Below are 18257 nucleotides of genomic sequence, written 5' to 3'. Positions count from 1 at the left end.
GGGGGGGGTCTCACCTCAGGAGTTGGAGCAGTGGGACACTGCGCTGCTGGACTGGTGACTACTGGGAGCCAGGAACTGCCCGGTTGCTAAGGCCACTTCAGCATCCAAGCACAACCCTTGGTTCACACTTGACGGGCATAAGGTGGCACCAGTGGTCAGCTCGAAATTTGAAACTGATTGGGTAGAGTTCAAAAGGAGTCCCTGATTTAACCAAGTAGGTCCTGTGGAGATATCTGTGACATAACCTTCCAGAGCCTTTGGGACCAATGATTTGGCAAGTTTCAGGTCTTCCAGGAAGCACGTGCCTGACTCCAGGCCAAAGGACATTCCCATGCGCTTTAGTACTTCTACATCATCATGGATCTCAAAAGTGTTGTCGAAGTTAAAAAGGTATTCAAACTTGTCACTGGAAATGCTGCAATCGATGACGGTTTTCCTGCTTGTACTGACGATGATAAAGGGCAGCTGAATGGTGGAGTTCTGAGCCGGGGGGGCCCTGGTTCTCCAGCTCATTTTGCCGATTCCTCTGCACCAGGTTTTTGAAAGCTATTTGCTGAAGGAGAAGTTCTTGCAGCTGGATTCACTTCTGCTTTATCCGTTCTATTCACCTCTGCTTCTCTATCTCCAGATTTTGACATTCCTAAGCCGAGTTGGTAGGCAGGCCGATCCACTTGATTTCTTTTTTTCCTTTGAAATGATGTTCATTGCCATCAGCACATTTAAAGCATCATAAACTCTTCGTCTAATATTCTTCTGATCATAAGCCTGCGAAATCAGCAGCCAAATGGTTATTTGCATTCGTGAATTCGGACACCAGCTCATCAGCCACTTCATTATATGATGTGGTTCCTTTCCGCTGAACTTTCTCACACACTTTCATTGAAAAATGTCTCAAGCCTTTCCCATTTTTATCTCCTTTTTTGCTTCGTTTACCTGGGACCCAACCAGTGCTTTCGGCGATGTGAGTCTGAGTAACCACTGCCGGTGCAGGGGTGTAAGGACTCCCGATCAGAACACTTCCTGAAGTGGTTAGTCTCTGCGGTGTGCTTATAATAATTTGGGGTCCAACATTCACATTTATTGGTCCTAAACTTTTTGGTAAAATCTTTGCTGGTAAGTTGGTGCTGGAATCTGGAAATGTAGCAAATGTAATGTTACCTGGTCTGAGGAAGCATGCCTCTCTTCAAATCTATTCTTAAGATGATTTTTAAATTCAGTTGGGAGAGACACAAGATCATATTTTGGTTCTTGTGGACTCGTTTTCATTTTCTTCAGCCTTAGCTGGAACTGGAACTTGCACATGAGTAATTGATGGTCTATTACACACTCAGCTACGAGCCTGGTTTTGACTGCTGATAATAAGTTTCTGCAATGATTCTTCCCACTGATGTAGTCAGTATGATTCCTCTGCAGTCTATCAGGTGAGATCCATGTGTAAATCAGTATGTTTTTTAAAAAAGGTATTTGTGATGAATAAATCATTAAATGTCTGAAATTCAATCACTCTGTTGCCAGTCTCATTCTTTCACCAAGTTCATACTTTCTACCTACCATTCTTTCTTCACGGTTTCCAACTTTTGTATTCTCCAATCACCAATTATTAACGGATCTTGATTGCTTGTTTGGTCAATTTTGAACTGAAAATCCTCAATTTCCTTCTCTTTGGCTTTAACTGCTGGTGCATATATTTGAATAATAGTCATATTAACAGGGTTTCTTTGCATGCATATGAATAATATCCTATAATTCACAACACTGTACTTCAGGATAGAACTTGAAATTGTCTTTTAAACTACAAATGCAACACCATTCTTCTTTTGTTTTACATTCCTGGACTGTATACTGTGTATTGTCTGATTCAAAATGGCCAAAGCCAGTCCATTAATGAACTCACTAATGCATAGAATATTGATGTTCATGCATTCTATTGCCTTTTTAATAACTTCTAGTTTTTCAACATCTATACTTCATATATACAACTAGTTCCAACTAGTAAAAGGATGTTTCCAGCTGTTTCTCCTCCTTTTAACGGAATTCAAGTCTGGGCTCTACTTCTAATACTATATATATATTCATGTTCCTTTATTGTTCAAAGGGTTTTTAGAGGCATACTACCTAAGAAGTGGATGGCAAATCCTATTTTCTAGTCTGTCTTAACCTAGGAGCCCTACTAGATAAAACCTGTCTACCATGGGTGACCCTTCTGACATTTGACACACCGATGGCATAGCTTTCAGTATCACAGCAATTCACAACTTATCCCAGTACAGTAAACTGACAGCATATATGTAGTGAAGGAGAAAGTTTTCATCTCCAGAGGTAGCCCATTTCTTTTGGCAACATTTTCCCTTTAAAATGGCAAATCTAATCTCCCCATAACCTTTTTCTACTAACACCAACTGAAAGCCATTAAAACCATGCTTAATTAAAGGACTCTGGCAGTGTGGATCTTAGCATGCTGTCTTGCTATCACAAGATGTCACAGTTCTAGAAATTGGAATCTACCACTGCTTCACAGGAAAAGGACAGGCAGACTCTTCTTGTTAATACTGACCGCCTTGATGGAAATCAAGGAAGTCTGGTTATGAGTTCCAATCAACTCAAGGGCAATAAGCACCATGCTTCCATTTCAGCAGCTTGCGACATCTTTATTTTATCTCCTTCCCAGCTTCTTAAATCAAGTCTTCAAATCACATGATCTTTTTTGCTTCTGGGATAAAAGACAAAAGGATAGTATGCGCAGTCATGCTAGGTGTTAATAATCCAGTACCAAGATCCACCGGGAAATATACTCAGCTTGAAACCATGCTTCCTAGACTGATGCTCTTCTATTGCTCTTTCAAGCAAATGTTAGGGGTGTGGATTAGACATTGTAGTTAATTTATCTCTTTAATCAATTGTAATTAATGCTATAAAACAAAAAGTCTTTGAATAATTATATGACAACTCAGCATGGTTTGTAAAGCTTCACTCAGATAAAACATAAATAAAACAACTCTTGAGGCTGCTTCCAATCTTGTAACCCTTTGCATCAAAAAGGCTCTTCTTACTTCTACAGCATAAAGATTTGTTTTTTCTTTTTTTTTAATTGTGTGTGTGTGTGCGCGCATGTGCGCGCACCATCAAATTAGATCTGACTGGTACAGGAGGAGATTGCCCCTCTTTCTCCAGCAGAGCATCTGGTGGATTTGAACTGCATACCTCTGGGTAGAGAATAAGGATTTGTGAAAACATTTTTTTTTCTAGTTAAAACAAAACTAAAAGTTGCAGCTGAGAAGCAAGACAATTGATTAATTTTTAAAACCTCTAAGAATGAAAATAAAGCCAGGCTAAAAGGTAGAGAAGTAACTGTCACTTCTGATGGTGTATTTGGATTATGGAAGACATTAAAGGTTTGGGAGATCATCTGGTAGGTGAAGAAAAAGGAAACTATTTCATATTCTTGGACAAGAACAAAGCAAAAACATTAAGTTCCCAGGAGAGCCTAGACGTTTGCTTCTCAAAAAGGTATTCTGTGTACACCGTATATTTCATTGACACAAACAGCACAATTTCTAAGGCAGAACGTCTCTTGAGGACCCTCAATGGCTAAAAGTTGCAGAGAGGGGATAGTAGAATGTGGGAGGCCAAAGGGAGGAAGTCAAGAAATAGGATGATATGAGGAGGATGACTAGGAAGCAGGAATCAAGATTCCACCCCCACCCCGCCGGGACAATACTGCATGTTCCCCATAATTTTTCTGATGTGAAGGTAAATACTTTGCAGAGCAGAGTGAAATTATATATTCTTCCATCAATTCTATGAGCAACTTCCTATACATCAGGCCAAAGGGAATATATTATAACGGTGACTTCAAAACTCAGAAGGGCAGTTTCATTTTCTCTTTCCATCTATGACTAAGTAGAGAGAATACAAGCAAAAAGACAATATACCTAGGTGCTAAAAATTCTGATGTACCCTGAGACAAATTACCTATAAAGCTTTTTAGTCTTTCATAGTCTTTCATTAATTTATGTATCAAGAGTAAATGATTTCCAATTATTACTCAGACTTTTAAAAAACTGCTTAAAACAGATATTAACTCAAGAATATATAATGATTAATATATTTCATTATGTGATAAATTAATAAAACTCATATTTATTAATATACAATATGGTATATTAAGATAACTCAGTAGTCAGGGAGCTCTAGTGGCTTAATGGTATACATTTACACTGCCAACCCAAACGTACATGGTTCAAATCAATCAGCTGCTCTGCAGGAGAAATAAGGGTAGTTTCCTCTCGAGCAATTAACTGTCTCTCAAAATTCACTGGAAAGTCAGATATAAGTTGGTTTCTAATGGATGATATAAAACAGTAACAACTTGATAAAAAAAGAATAATCTATTGTGCATACTGATATATACAAGGGTAGATCTCAAAAGCACTATGTTAAATGAAAGAAGTCAGACCAAAAAATGCATACTTTTTTGCTGTTATTGTTATGTGCCATTGAGTCACCTGCGACTCATACTGGCACTATGTACAATAGCTACAAACCCTGCCCTGTCCTGAGCTAGTCTCACGGATTTCTGAAACACCTACCCCCAATACCCTAGTTACTATGTCAATCCATCTTATCTGGATCTTTCTCTCCTGCACTATCCCTCTACCCTTCCGAGCATGATGTCCTTCTCTAAGGCCTAGTCCCTCTTGGCCACAGGCCCAAAGTATATGAGACAGAACTTCAAAATCCTTGCCTCCAGGGAGATACTTGGTTTCATCCTCTTCAAGACAGACCTGTTTGTTCTCTAGGCAGTTCATGGTATGTTCAATATTCTTCTCCAGCACCACAACTCAAAAGTATCTAAGTCCATTTAAATTATGTTCAGGAGGTCCAGTGATATAGTGTGTTATGTGTTTGGTTGCTAATAAAAAAAGTTAGTGGTTTGAATCCATTGGGTACTTGGTGACAGAAAGATGGATAATCTTTTCTGTAAAGATTTACAGCTTTGGAAACTCCATGAAAGGTCACTGTAATTCTGAATCAACTCAATGACAGTGTACTTGGTTTCATTAAATATTAAAGTCAAAAAGCAGGCAAAACTAGTCTATAGTGACAGAAATCAGACAGTGGATGATCCAAGAGAAAATACTGAATGAATGGAAAGTGACATATCTTCCAGGAGTGATGGAAATATTTTATTTATTGTTTGGAGTGGGGGCTACACAAATGTTTATTATTGTCAAAACTCATTACTTGAATGCTTAAGATCAGTGTGCTTTACTGTATTTATTTAACCATACCAAGGATAGGGGAGGAAGTCCTTAGGAATCAAGACAGAACAGATAAAACATCTATAGGGTAAATAATGTGACACTGAGACAGCTTCAAATTGCAGCAATCTTATGTACAACAATAAAATCTGTCCATTCCTGCACCATCTTCACTGTGCTTTAAGTCTATTGTTGAAGCTACTGTGCAATCCATCTTATTGAAGGTATCTTCTTTTTCACTGACCTTTTACTTAACCAGCATGATGGCTTTCTCCAGGGACTGATCCCTCCTGATAATAGGTCCATAAAAAGTATGTAAGACAAAGTGTCAACATTCTTGTTTCTCACTGCATTTCTTGCAGAACAGACTTGTTTGTTCTTTAAGTAGTCCATGATATATTCAGCATTCTTTGCCAACTCCACATAATATTGAAGAGTTAATATGGTAAATTAAGAACAAATCAAAATAGTTTAGGTGTTCATGGTTTTTACATTTTTTAACACTGGAGTTAGGAGAAAAGGAAAATGCACTAATGTTATGAAGTACAATTATGCACTAGACATTTTATGCACTTCAACTCATCCACCCAAAATAGTTAATTAAGCAATGTGTTCAATGTGCCACTACAAAGTGGCAAAACGTTGGTGTTTTCTGATTCCAAAGTCTCTAAACTACTACCATCCCTTTGAATTCTTTTGAGTTTTTATAAGTTTTAGCATATACCATATCTGATCTTTTAAATGTATAAAACACTATCATAATTTTATAAAAGAAACTATCAGAAATACTAAATTAATTGTTCAGAGCCACATATATATATATATGAGGCAGAATTCAAATCTTGATTCCAAAATGCCATGTTTCTTTCCACTATTGTGCCAAAACAAAATACGAAACAACTGTATACCTATACCTCAACACAGCTCTTGGGAAGAAGGTCCTACTGAATTATAAATAAGGGATATGGGTCTTACTCCTCCTCCTCAAAGAGAGAAAAGTAGAATATAGTGGAGTAAAGCATATTTGGTTTACAGATCATCTAAAGCTATACAGTAAGTAGTAGTCATCATGCCCTTAAATATTATAAAAGTCAACTGTTAAAGGTATTACTAGGCCAATAACAATGATAACAACAATAATAACTATGACAATTTCCCAAATCAGGGAAGCAGGAAAACCATTCTGCTATATAATTGCAAATTAATTCACTGGTGGAGCCCACAGGAGCTAGCGGGTATACAAAGCAATTTCTTAGGTTAAGTAAAGGGAGAAACAAGAGTAAAATGTTTTGAACACGTACCTTCTTTTTTTGTTCAGTCTCTGTTATGGTTGTATTTGCTCTGAGATGAGAACTTCAGGTGCTCTGATTAATGGACTAAAGTATGGATGTCACTACAGTTTTCTCAGCTTTTATACATTCTTGGCCAAAACGTCAAGTGAAGCAGAACAGATCCAACTGCCTCCTCACTTAAAAAAACAGCAGTAATAGGGGTCTTTCTTAGCTGCTTCCATTTTCTTTACCATTTTCAAAGCAGTGCCATTACACAGAAAATATGACTAAATCTTAAGAGCTGCAACAATCTCTGATGTTTATACATTTCCCCCCCAATCTATTGCAAAATTGCTCTAATTCAAATTAGACAAGACATTTGGGAAAGATGACAATTTGCCCACTGTTAATGGCATTTTCAATCACTAACTAAACATCTTTATCTTGTCCTAATGTGATGACCTCAGAGGTCAATGCTACCACTTGTCAGGTGAAGAGGACAACTAAGTCAACGATTTAGTATTGAAAAAAATCTTTCAAAACCTAAAATCAAGAGTGAGACTGGCTATGATTTTATTGTTGCTCTGTGCCATCTAGTCAAAACTGAGTCCTAACTGACCTTCCAGCAGGTTTTCAGAGGCTGTAAATCACACCAGAGCCATCTGCGTTCCCTTGTTACAAGATTAGAAAAATCTGATTTCAGATGAAAATCTGGAAAACTTAAGGCCTTTAAGCCTCCACAGTAGAGAAAAGACTGTTCTATCCCAATATCTATTTTCTTCTTCTTTACCAGTTTGGCACATGACTTCCTGGAAAAAGCTAAACATATTCTCAAACTAGTTCACTGCATCAATCCATCTCTCATTGTGAGTCTTCCTCTCTTCTGCTGATGTCTTACTTTTCCCAGTATGATATATCTTTTCAAAGATAGGTTCCTCCTGAAGATGCCCAAAGAGAGAGAGATGGAAGTTTCTGTTCTAGCCTTTAAGAAGCAGCACTTCAGTTGTTTTTCCTTCAAGATAGATTTATTTTATCCTGAAAAATCGAGAACCAGGAGAAGATAAAATAGATGAATGGGACCTTCTAAGAATCAAATCCCTATGCACATCCAAAAACTTCTCCAACAGGGTAAAAAGGAAATCCACAGACTAGGAAAAAGTATTTAGCAATGACATGTCAGATAAGGATTACAAGACTAGAAGAATCTGATTTCACATGAAGAATCCGGAAAACTTAAGAATTTATAAATCTAGAATTTGTAAAATATATAAAATATAGAATTTATAAAATACTTGAGAACCACAATAAAATAAAGGTAAATAATCCAATTGAAAAATGGGCACAGGATATAAACAGACACTTCACCAAAGAAGACATTCAGATGGCCAACAAGCACATGAAGAAATGTTCAAAACCCCTAGCTTTAAGACAGAGGCAAATAAAACAAAATAGCAAAATTTAACAGAATAGCATGCAACAAATGCTGTCGAGGTTGTTGAGAAACTAGAACCCTTATTCACTGTTGGTGGAAGTGTGTGCAACCACTGTGGAAGGAAGTAAATGTTCATTAAAATTAATAAAATTTTTAAAAAAAGATATTTATTTGTTCTTTTGGAAATGCATGAAATAGTCAATATTCTTCACCAACACCAAAATGCAAAGGCATCAATTCTTCTTTCTTAAGCACTGTCCAGTGTCGAGATGCATAAGAAGCAACTGAAAAGGGCAAAGCGTGTACCAAGAGCATCTTATTCATTAAACTGACATCCTGGCTCTTTAGAACTTCAGAAAGGTCTTTGACAGCAGATTTCCCTAATATAACACATCTTTTGATCTCTTAATGGCTGTGACCAAGGGTGTTACTTGTGGATCCAAGTAAAATGAAATTGTTGACAACTTCAGTCTTTTCTCCTATCCTATCATGATATTGCCTATTGGTCCAGTGTTAAGGAATTTTGTATCTCTGATGTTGAGACATAACTCATTGAATCGTCTTTGATCTTCTGCTTCAAGTCCTCTCCACTTTCTGCAAGCAAGGTAATGTCATCCAAACAGCTCAACTTGTTGATGAATCTTCCTCCATTCCTGACGCCACATTCTTCTCCATATGATCCAGCTTCTCGAATGATTTCCTCAGCATATAGAAAAGGCTGGGTTTAGAAGGGGTCATGGTACTAGGGATATTGCAGCTGATGTTAGATGGATCTTAGCTGAAAGCAGGGAATACCAGAGGGATGTCTATCTGTGTTTCACTGATTATGCAAAGGCATTTGACTGTGTGGACCATAACAAACTGTGGCTGACTCTGAGAAGAATGCGAATTCCAGAATAATTGATTGTGCTAATGCGAAACCTATACTTAGACCAAGAGGCAGTCATCAGAACAGAGCAGGGAAACACTGCATGGTTCAAAATTGGGAAAGGTGGACACCAGGGATGTGTCCTATCTCCATACCTTTTCAACCTGTATGCAGAACAGATATCCGAAGCTGGGCTCTATGAGGAGAAGTGTGGCATCAGGATTGGTGGAAGATGTATTAACAATCTGCTTTATGCAGACGACACAACCCTGCTTGCTGAAACTGAGGAGGACCTGAAACACTTGCTGCAGAGGGTCAAGAACTGCAGCCTTCAGTACGGATTGCGGCTCAATGTCAAGAAGACAAAGATTCTCACCACTGAACCAATTGGCAGCATCAGGATGGATGGTGAAGAGATTGAGATTGTTAACAACTTTAGTCTGCTTGGCTCCACGTGAGTCAACACACTTGGTACCAGTAGCCAGGAAATCAAAAAACATATTGCGATGGGAAAGCCTGCTGTTAGGGACCTCTCCAGGGTACTGAAAAGCAATGGTGTCACTCTGGAGACTAAGGTGTGTCTGATACAGGCTATGGTCTTTGCAATCACTTGTTATGCATCAGAGAGTTGGACAATGACTAGGGAGGATAGAAGGAGAATTGATGCCTTTGAGCTGTGGTGCTGGAGGAGAGTATTGAATGTACCATGGACTGCAAAGAAAACAAACATTCATCCTGGAGAGGGTTAAACCAGGCTGCTCCTTGGAGGCAAGGATTCTGGGGTTTCGTCTGACATACTTTGGACATGTTGTAAGGAGGGAGCAGTCCTTGGAGAGGTACATCATTCTTGGGAGGGTGGAGGGACAGCGCAAGAGGGGAAGACCCTCTATGAGGTGGATTGATTCAGTGGCTGGGATAATCGGGATGGGTATGTCAGAGGCAGTACGCTTGGCACAGGATAGAGCAGGGTTTAGGGCTGTTGTACATAGGGTCTCTACGAGCAAGTGACTCGATGGCACATAACAACAACAACAAAACAACAACAACAACAAAAAGGTATGGAGAAAGGATACACACCTGATATATATTTGATGCAGAGACTACTACAATGGGCTTGAACTTGACAGAGATCAAGGATGGTTCAGGATAGAACAAGTTTGAGATCTGCTGTACCTAGGATTGCTATGGATCATAGTAGACTCAATGAGAACTAACAACAACATTCTCAAATTCTCTGGTGTGGCTAACTATGAGTAAGTGACCAAGTTCTAGTCAAGAGATGTAAGTAGAAGTAGCAAATACAACTTCCATAAAGTATTCTTAAAGGTAATGGATGGTCCTTGTTTAGCCATCTCTCTTTTCTACTGGATTGACTATGGAAGCTAAAGACTCGAACTTGGGCAGTTATTTGGACTGAGATGATCCTAGGATTAAAAGCCATTGATAGTTGTGAGATACTGTTGAATTGAGTATGAATCATAGCAACCTTATGAACAAAAGATCCGAACACTCTTCTATCCTGTGTCATTCTCACACTTCCTGACACGCAAGAGCCTACTGTATCAGTTGCCATGTCAATACACCTGGTTGAGGGTCTTCTTATCCTTCACTGACCTCTTCCCTTCCCAGCATCTTGTCCCTCTCCAAGGAATAGCCCTTCCTAGCAACATGCTCAAAGTATGTGAGGCAAAGCCTCATCATTCTTGCCTGCAAAGAACACTCCAGTTGCACCCTCTCCAAAACATTATTTGTTTGTTTTTCTGGCTGTCCATGGGATGTTCTGTGTTCTTTTCCAATATCATAGCTCAAAGACATCAATTCTTTTTCTATTATCCTTATTCACTGTCTAGCTCTCAGATGCATAGCAAGAGGTCCGAAAGATTATGATCTGAATCAGACATACCCTAGTCCTCAAAATGACATCATTACTCCTCAATAATTTGGAGAGGTTCCTAATTGCAGATTTTCCCATTGCAATGCATCTCTTTATTTACTGACTGCTGGTACAAAGGGTGTTAACTGTGAATCCAAGCAAGATGAAGCTGCTGACAGTTTCAATCTATTCTCCATTCATCATGATGTTACCTATCGGTCCAATGGTTAAGAATGTTTGTTTTCTTAATATTGAGACACAATGCACACCAAAATTGCATTCTTTGATCTTCTGCAACAAGTGCTTCAAGTCCTACTCACTTTGAACAAGTAATATTGTGTCATCTGCGTAAGTCAGGTTATTTATGAGTCTCCCTCCAACCCTGATGCCAAATTCCTCTTCATAGAGTCCAGATTCTCAAATAATTTGTTGAGAATGCATATGGAATAGGTATGGAGAATACAACCCCGACACATGTGTTCCCCTGCTCTATTTGCATAATAGTCTTCTGGTCTAGGTCTCTCATGAGCATAATTAAATGCTCTGGGACTCCCCTTCTTCTCAGTGTCAGCCACGATGTATTCTGATCTACATGGCCAAATGCCTTTATATCGTAAAAAAGCAAAAACAGACATTCTTTTGGTATTCTTTACTTTCAGCCAGGATTCATCTGACATCAGCAATGATATCCCTGGTGCCACAACCTATTCTAAATGATGCTTGAACTTCTGGCAGTTCTCTATCTATGTACTGTTCTAGCCATTTTTGTATGATTTTCAGCAGTATTTTGCTTGCATGTGATATTAATGATATTGTTACTTGGATTCACACTTGACACCCTTGGTACCAGCAGTCAGGAAATCAGGAGATGTATACCTCACAGATGCAATAGAAAATTATGAGAGATAGTAAATGTAAAGTGACTGTCAATAATAACTACCCAGTAAATTCCTCCTAACCATATTCCATAGTAAGAAAGGAGAAGAAGGTAACTAAGAGGTCCCTTTTCTTCACTGTTCATTGCTAATGTTTTTCTCTTGTGAATAAGCAGCTTTCTAGTCAGAATTGGAATCTTGTATATGCTGTTTCCCTCAATCAGTACTAAAACTACATCACCAGATATAAATGAGAACCTCAATCATTTTAACAATTAGTAGAAGCCTGCAATGAAGCAATCTTTGAATTCTATCAACCTCTTCCTGTCCTTAGCTTATTGTTCTTGGTACTATGATATTCTGAAAATTATATTTAAAACCTAATTTTAGATAAATAATATTTAAAAAAAGGACTCCAAAGATTGATATAGAGGTAGCTTAAGACCTAAAGTAAGAGATGAACCACTCAGAATGGTTAGTTCCTCTACATCTTCTTATAAATGTTGGACCTCATGCACTTACTGCAGACAGTCAAGGACTACAGCCTTCAGCATGGATTGAGGCTCAATGTCAAGAAGACAAAGATTCTCACCACTGGACCAATCGGTAGCTTCAGGATGGATGGCGAAGAGATTGAGAATGTTCACAGTTTCAGTATGCTTGGCTCCACGGTCAACACTCTTGGCACCCGCAGCCAGTAAATAAAAAAAGTATTGCGATGGGGAAGTCTGCTGTTAGGGACCTCTCTAAAGTACTCAAGAGCAACAATGTCTCTCTGGAGACTAAGGTCCGCCTGATACAGGCCATGGTTTTTGCAATCACTTGTCATGCATCAGAGAGTTGGACAAGGATAGAAGGAGAACTGACACCTTTGAGCTGTGGTGCTGGAGAAGAGTATTGAATGTACCATGGACTGCCAAGAAGAGAGGGTTAAACCAGGCTACTCCTTGGAGGCAAGGATTCTGGGGCTTCGTCTGACATACTCTGGACATGTTGTAAGGAGAGACAGGTCCTTTGGAGAGGGACATCATGCTTGGTAGGGTAGATGGACAGTGCAGGAGGGGAAGACCCTCTATGAGGTGGACTGATTCAGTGACTGGGGTAATCGGGATGGGTGTGTCAGAGGCAATGTGATTGGCACAGGATAGAGCAGGGTTTAGGGCTGTTGTACATAGGGTCACTATGAGTCGCAAACGACTCAACAGCACATAACAACAACAACAACAACAACAACAACAAGGGCAGTAAAGTATAGGTAAAAATATATATCATGATCTTCTATGGAAAGGAACAATGTTGAGTCCAGTGACACTGGCTGCTGATAAATCTTTCAATCCTGACACCACATTCTTCTTCACACTGTCCAATTTCTCAAATGATTTGCTTTGCATACCGTTTGAACAGGTATCTCTACTGAGAAAAATGGTATTATAAGACCACAGCCTTCAGAAACTTCCCTTACATCAGATTAGGCCTGTGATGGGATTAAGGAGTGCTGCATTCCACTCTTAACAATTATTTGGTTAATCACATCATAAAATGTCATTCTATAGTTTTCACATGACTTCATTATATACATGTATTTTAGCAGAGGATACAACTCTATCCACAACAGTTAATGAATGTGAGTGAGCAAGCTAGGGAAGTTAAAATGGAAAATATGGAAGTTATTCTCCACTAACTCTAAGGCAAATGCAACAATGACAGTGAGCCATTATACTAGGATGTAAAAGGAGGAAGGAAAAGCAAGTAAGAAAAAGCTACCAACTTTTCTTACTCAACAGTAAAGCTACCAAAATAAGCAAGGCAGTCTCAGAAATAAAAACAATCCCTTGTGGTCTAAAAGGCCAGAATTTGACCTAGAATTGGCTTAAATCCAACTGGCTATAGCTGCATGTCAACCACTGGCAAATGTTAGGTTTCTCTCACAATATCATTTATCAATGAACTCACATTAAGAAGCTAATATACCATTACAGTGTTTACATTAAATTGCAAATTTTAAAGAGAAGAGAAAGATAGTATATATTATTCTTGAAACACATTATTTCACAGCTATATATACAGATATGGTATTAATGTCATGTACCATTGAATAAATGAATTCTGCAAGGTTAAATGATGATGCATTTGTGTTCTATCTGCTCACTGGCTCTTGTGTTAGCCAATCTGATCCAGGATTCCATGGCAACAGGCTCTGTCACTAAGAGCTACTAGATAAGCTTCCTCCCCTACCCTTTCAAAGAAAGCATTTTTCATAGAAACTACTGCAAACACTGGTCAGGGAATAGTCTCTATAGAGAAATAAATATTTCCACTCTGGTATACGAAAAGTTAATAACAGTAATAATAATAAACCTATGCAAATAATAATTAATCTATAAGCTCTGGTGGCCCAGTTGATAAGGATTTGCACTGTCAACCAAAAGGTTGAAATCCACTAGCTCCTCTGAAGGAGAAAGATCTCCTCTTGTGAGATTTAGAGCCTCTAAAAACCTCCTAGAGGTCTGCTATAAGTTAGTTCCAAGTTGATGGCAACAAGTCAGTCACTCATCAAATAATACAAAATTCCAAATCCCTGAAGATTTTCTCTTATTTATCTTCATTAGGGAAATTCAGAAATTGGATAAACTGAGGGACTAGTGCAAAGACAGTGCTATCTGACCCAAATAAAAATAGTGAAGCTTCCTATGTCTAAAAAGGGAGCTCTACACACCCATGTTTATCGTGGCTTTGTTCACAATAGCAAGGAGTTGGAAACAACCTAAGTGCTCATCAACAAACGAATGGACAGAGAAGTTGCGGTATATTCACACAATGGAATACTAAACTGCATTGAAAAACAAGGAACTCATGCAATATTATTCAAAATGGGTGACCCTGGAGGACATTATGCTGAGTAAAATATCTCAATCACAAAGGGACAAATACTGCATGGTGCCACTGTTGTAAAACAGGACTGACCTTGGGGTTGGGGAGAGACTGAGAAAGATGGGTTCAATAATGTATACTGCATTAAAACAGATGAGGGAGAACACTTTAAAAGAGATATGTGATTAGGTATTATTGTCATGGCAGGAGTGCACAGCGAAGGCTGCATAGTGGAGTGGACCTAGAGGGAGGGATTGTAAAACAATGAAAGAATTTGTCTTTTACTTTTCCAAGAGGGTAGTGTTCTAGGGGGGTTGGGAGCGGAGAAAAGTGTAACAGTGAATGAATGGAAATCCAAAGTATCTGTAAATTTTCATTGAAATTAGTAATATTTTTTTTTTAAAGGGAGCTCTACTAGCTTAGTGGTAACAAATTATGCTTCCAGCCCAATGACTGGTGGTTCAAATCCACCATGGGAGAAAGATGGACAATCTCCACCTGCGAAATTTACAGCCTCAGAAACCCACTGGAGGATCTCATAAGTTTCTTTGGACTTAATGACAGTGAGCATACTGTTCCCCTCTCCCTGCCTCCTCCCTGTACCATGAGAAGAAATGTCTTAAGCACATACAATACAAATTATGATATTAAGAGATCATGTTCATTCCTTACATAACTATATATTGAAGATACGTTTTCTATACATGTCATTTATATTAAAAGTAAAATTAAATGTTGGCACTACTGACCAGCAAAAGTAGCTCACTAACTCACAAGTTGTAAGTGACTTATAGCTGATCCTCCATTGTGTTTCCAAGTTGTAAATCACATGGAGGAAGATTGCCAATCTTTCTCCTACAGAGCAGCGGTTGGATTTGAACCACCAGAGAGGAGTAGTTAACTTTGGGTTATCAGTGCAACTCCCTACAGAGCATAAAAAATAGCTACTGATGTATATTTCTAGGAGGGTTTTCATCTGCTGAATGGGGTTTGTACACGTATGTCTCAGTTCTCCGAGAAAATAAATAGATGAATACAACTCTTCTGTCAGCACTTAGTTCTAAAGGTTAGCCAAACATATGCAGCAATACAGAGTTCTAGAAATTCTTAAAACTAAGACTGCCACACTTTTTCCATGCAAAGTGGCTGGTGAGTTTAAATGGTTAATTTTTTGATTAACAGCCAAGCACTTAACCACTGTGGCCCATCGATCTTCCTTAGGGAGACAAACCAAAACAGTGGGTAGAAGTCACTTTCTGTAGGATTCATAAATAATATCAAAGCAGGGACACAGAGGACTCACTGCAAAGAAAGTCCTATTAGGCCTCACCTTTTCATCTTCGTGATTTCCTCTATTCTGTTACAAAGGAAAAGCAAAACATTCCACTCTAATCTTGCAGGTTTTTGTCTTTTTTTATGTTTAAAGATCTGGGACCAGGTAGCTATAGTAGAATAGGATATTAATTAGTTTCAGAAAGACAAAAAATTATACAATTATTTTTTCACTGATGTTTTCACCACAATGTGACTGTCCTGCAGCTCTGATTTTATCTTCTTGAGGGAGTTTTGGTGGCCTAGTGATAAAAAGTACTGTACTCCCAAAGGCACATGGTTTGAATCTACCTGCTGCTTCGCAAAGGAAGATGAGCAACTTCCTCCCATGTGATTTACTTCCTCTGAAAATCTGCTGGAAGGTCAAGTGGGGTCAGTTCTGGCTAGTCAATGACAACCACATTCTTGAAATAATAACAACAGAAGTTGTCATTGTTAGGTGCTGTTGTGTCAACTACAACACACTGTGATCCTGTGAACAACACATCAGAACCGTGCCCTATCCTGCACCATTCTCACAATCCCATTCTCAAGGCCATTGTTGTAGTGTCAATCCAGCTAGCTGAGGGTAAGGTCTTCCTATCTTTTGCTGCCCTCTGCCTCTGCCCTCTATAGTCTTCCAAATCACCTGATATACCTGAGAGTGCAGGACAATGAATAGGATGACAGAAAAACTGATACCTTTGAGTTACAGAGCTGGAAAATAGTACTGACTATCCCATGATTGCTGAAAGAACAGATATATCTTGGAAAAAGTGAAGGCAGAGGGCTCCTTGGAGGCAAAGATGACAAAACTCTGCCTTTCATACTTTGGACATGGCCCTGAGAAGTGACATATTTGGAAGGATAGGAGGACCAGTAAATGTGAGGAAGACCTCCAATGAGATAGACTGACACAGTGGCTTCAGCAATGCACTCTACTGTGTCAAAGATGATGAGGGTGACACAGGACAGGGCAGAGTTCAGGATGGCTGTTCATAGTGTCACTATGAGTCATACTTGACTCGACAGCACTTAACAACAACCTTTCCTAGCATGATTTATTTTTCTAAAAACTACAGATCTCTTTTATGAAGCAATTACTGTTTCCAAGCATTATGCTCAAGAATTTATATAGATCAATCACATTTATCTTCACTGTAACTGTTGTTGTTGCCATGTGCTGTCGAGTCGCTTGTGACTCATAGCGACCCTATGTACAACAACCCTAAACTCTGTACTGTTCTGTGGCAATCGCATTGTCCCTCCACCCTCCCAACATGATGTCCTTCTCCAAGGACCGGTCTCTCCTCACAACATGTTCAAAGTATGTTAGACGGAGTCTCAGAATCCTTGCCTCCAAGGAGGTCCCCGGTTTAACCCTTTCCAGGATGAATCTGTTTGTTTTCCTAGCAGTCCATGTTACTCTCAATACTCTTCTCCAGCACCACAGCTCAAAGGCATCAATTCTCCTTCTATCCTCCTTGGTCACTAACTCTCTGATGCATAACAAGTGACTGCGAAGACCATGGCCTGTATCAAACACACCTTAGTCTCCAGAGAGACACCATTGCTCTTCAGTACTTTGGAGAGGTCCCTAACAGCAGACTTTCCCATGGCAATGCGCCTTTTAATTTCCTGGCTGCTGGTGCCAAGAGTGTTGACTGTGGAGCCAAGCAAACTAAAGCTGTGTACAATCTCAATTTCTTCACCATCCATCCTGAGGTTACCAATTGGTCCAGTGGTGAGAATCTTTGTCTTCTTGACATTGAGCCTCAATCCATATTGGAGGCTGCAGTCCTTGACCCTCTGCAGCAGGTGCTTCAGGTCCTATTCAGATTCAGCAAGCAGGATTGGTGTCATCTGCATAACGCAGGTTGTTGATAAATCGTCCACCAATCTTGACCCCCACATTTCTCCCCATAGAGCCCAGCCTCCCGGATAATCTGTTCTGCATATAGATTGAAAAGGTATGGAGATAGGATGCATCCCTGGTGTACGCCCTTCCCAATTTTGAACCACACAGTGTTCCGTTGCTCTGTTCTGACGACTGCCTCCTGGTCCAAGTATAGGTTCCGCATTAGCACGATCAAGTGTTCTGGGATTCCCATTCTTCTCAGAGTCAGCCATAGTTTGTTATGGTCCACACAGTCAAACGCCTTTGCACAGTCAATGCAACACATTCTGAAAATTTTCTTTCACACAGTAACATCAGAGGTTTAAAAATGTTATTTATGTTTTACAATTTAAAAAGGAAGGCAGGCCTCTTTATACATATACACACAAATATAAATAAGAAAATGAAAAAATATCCATAATTTATTACTCAGAAATAACCACTATGAAGAACAGTTATGTTTTGAGGTATGTATTTTTTAAAAATTTTATTATTTTTGAGTTGTGTACCATCAAATCAGATCTGACTGGTACAGGAGGAGATTGTCCCTCCTTCCCCGGCAGAGCATCTGGTGGATTCAAACTGTGCGCCTCTGGGA

The 18257-nt window shown here is 39.1% G+C and overlaps 1 pseudogene; it reads right to left on the bottom strand.

Moving 5' to 3' along the window:
• Nucleotides 1-15: 15 nt before the first annotated feature.
• The window catches only part of LOC102872506, a 66163-nt pseudogene continuing 47921 nt past the window's right edge, over nucleotides 16-18257 (bottom strand).

The sequence above is a fragment of the Elephantulus edwardii genome, unplaced genomic scaffold (assembly GCF_000299155.1).
Source record: "Elephantulus edwardii isolate Elephantulus edwardi_28Jun2011 unplaced genomic scaffold, EleEdw1.0 scaffold00212, whole genome shotgun sequence".
Taxonomy (NCBI): domain Eukaryota; kingdom Metazoa; phylum Chordata; class Mammalia; order Macroscelidea; family Macroscelididae; genus Elephantulus; species Elephantulus edwardii.
This window is presented reverse-complemented; position numbering and strand designations above follow the sequence as displayed.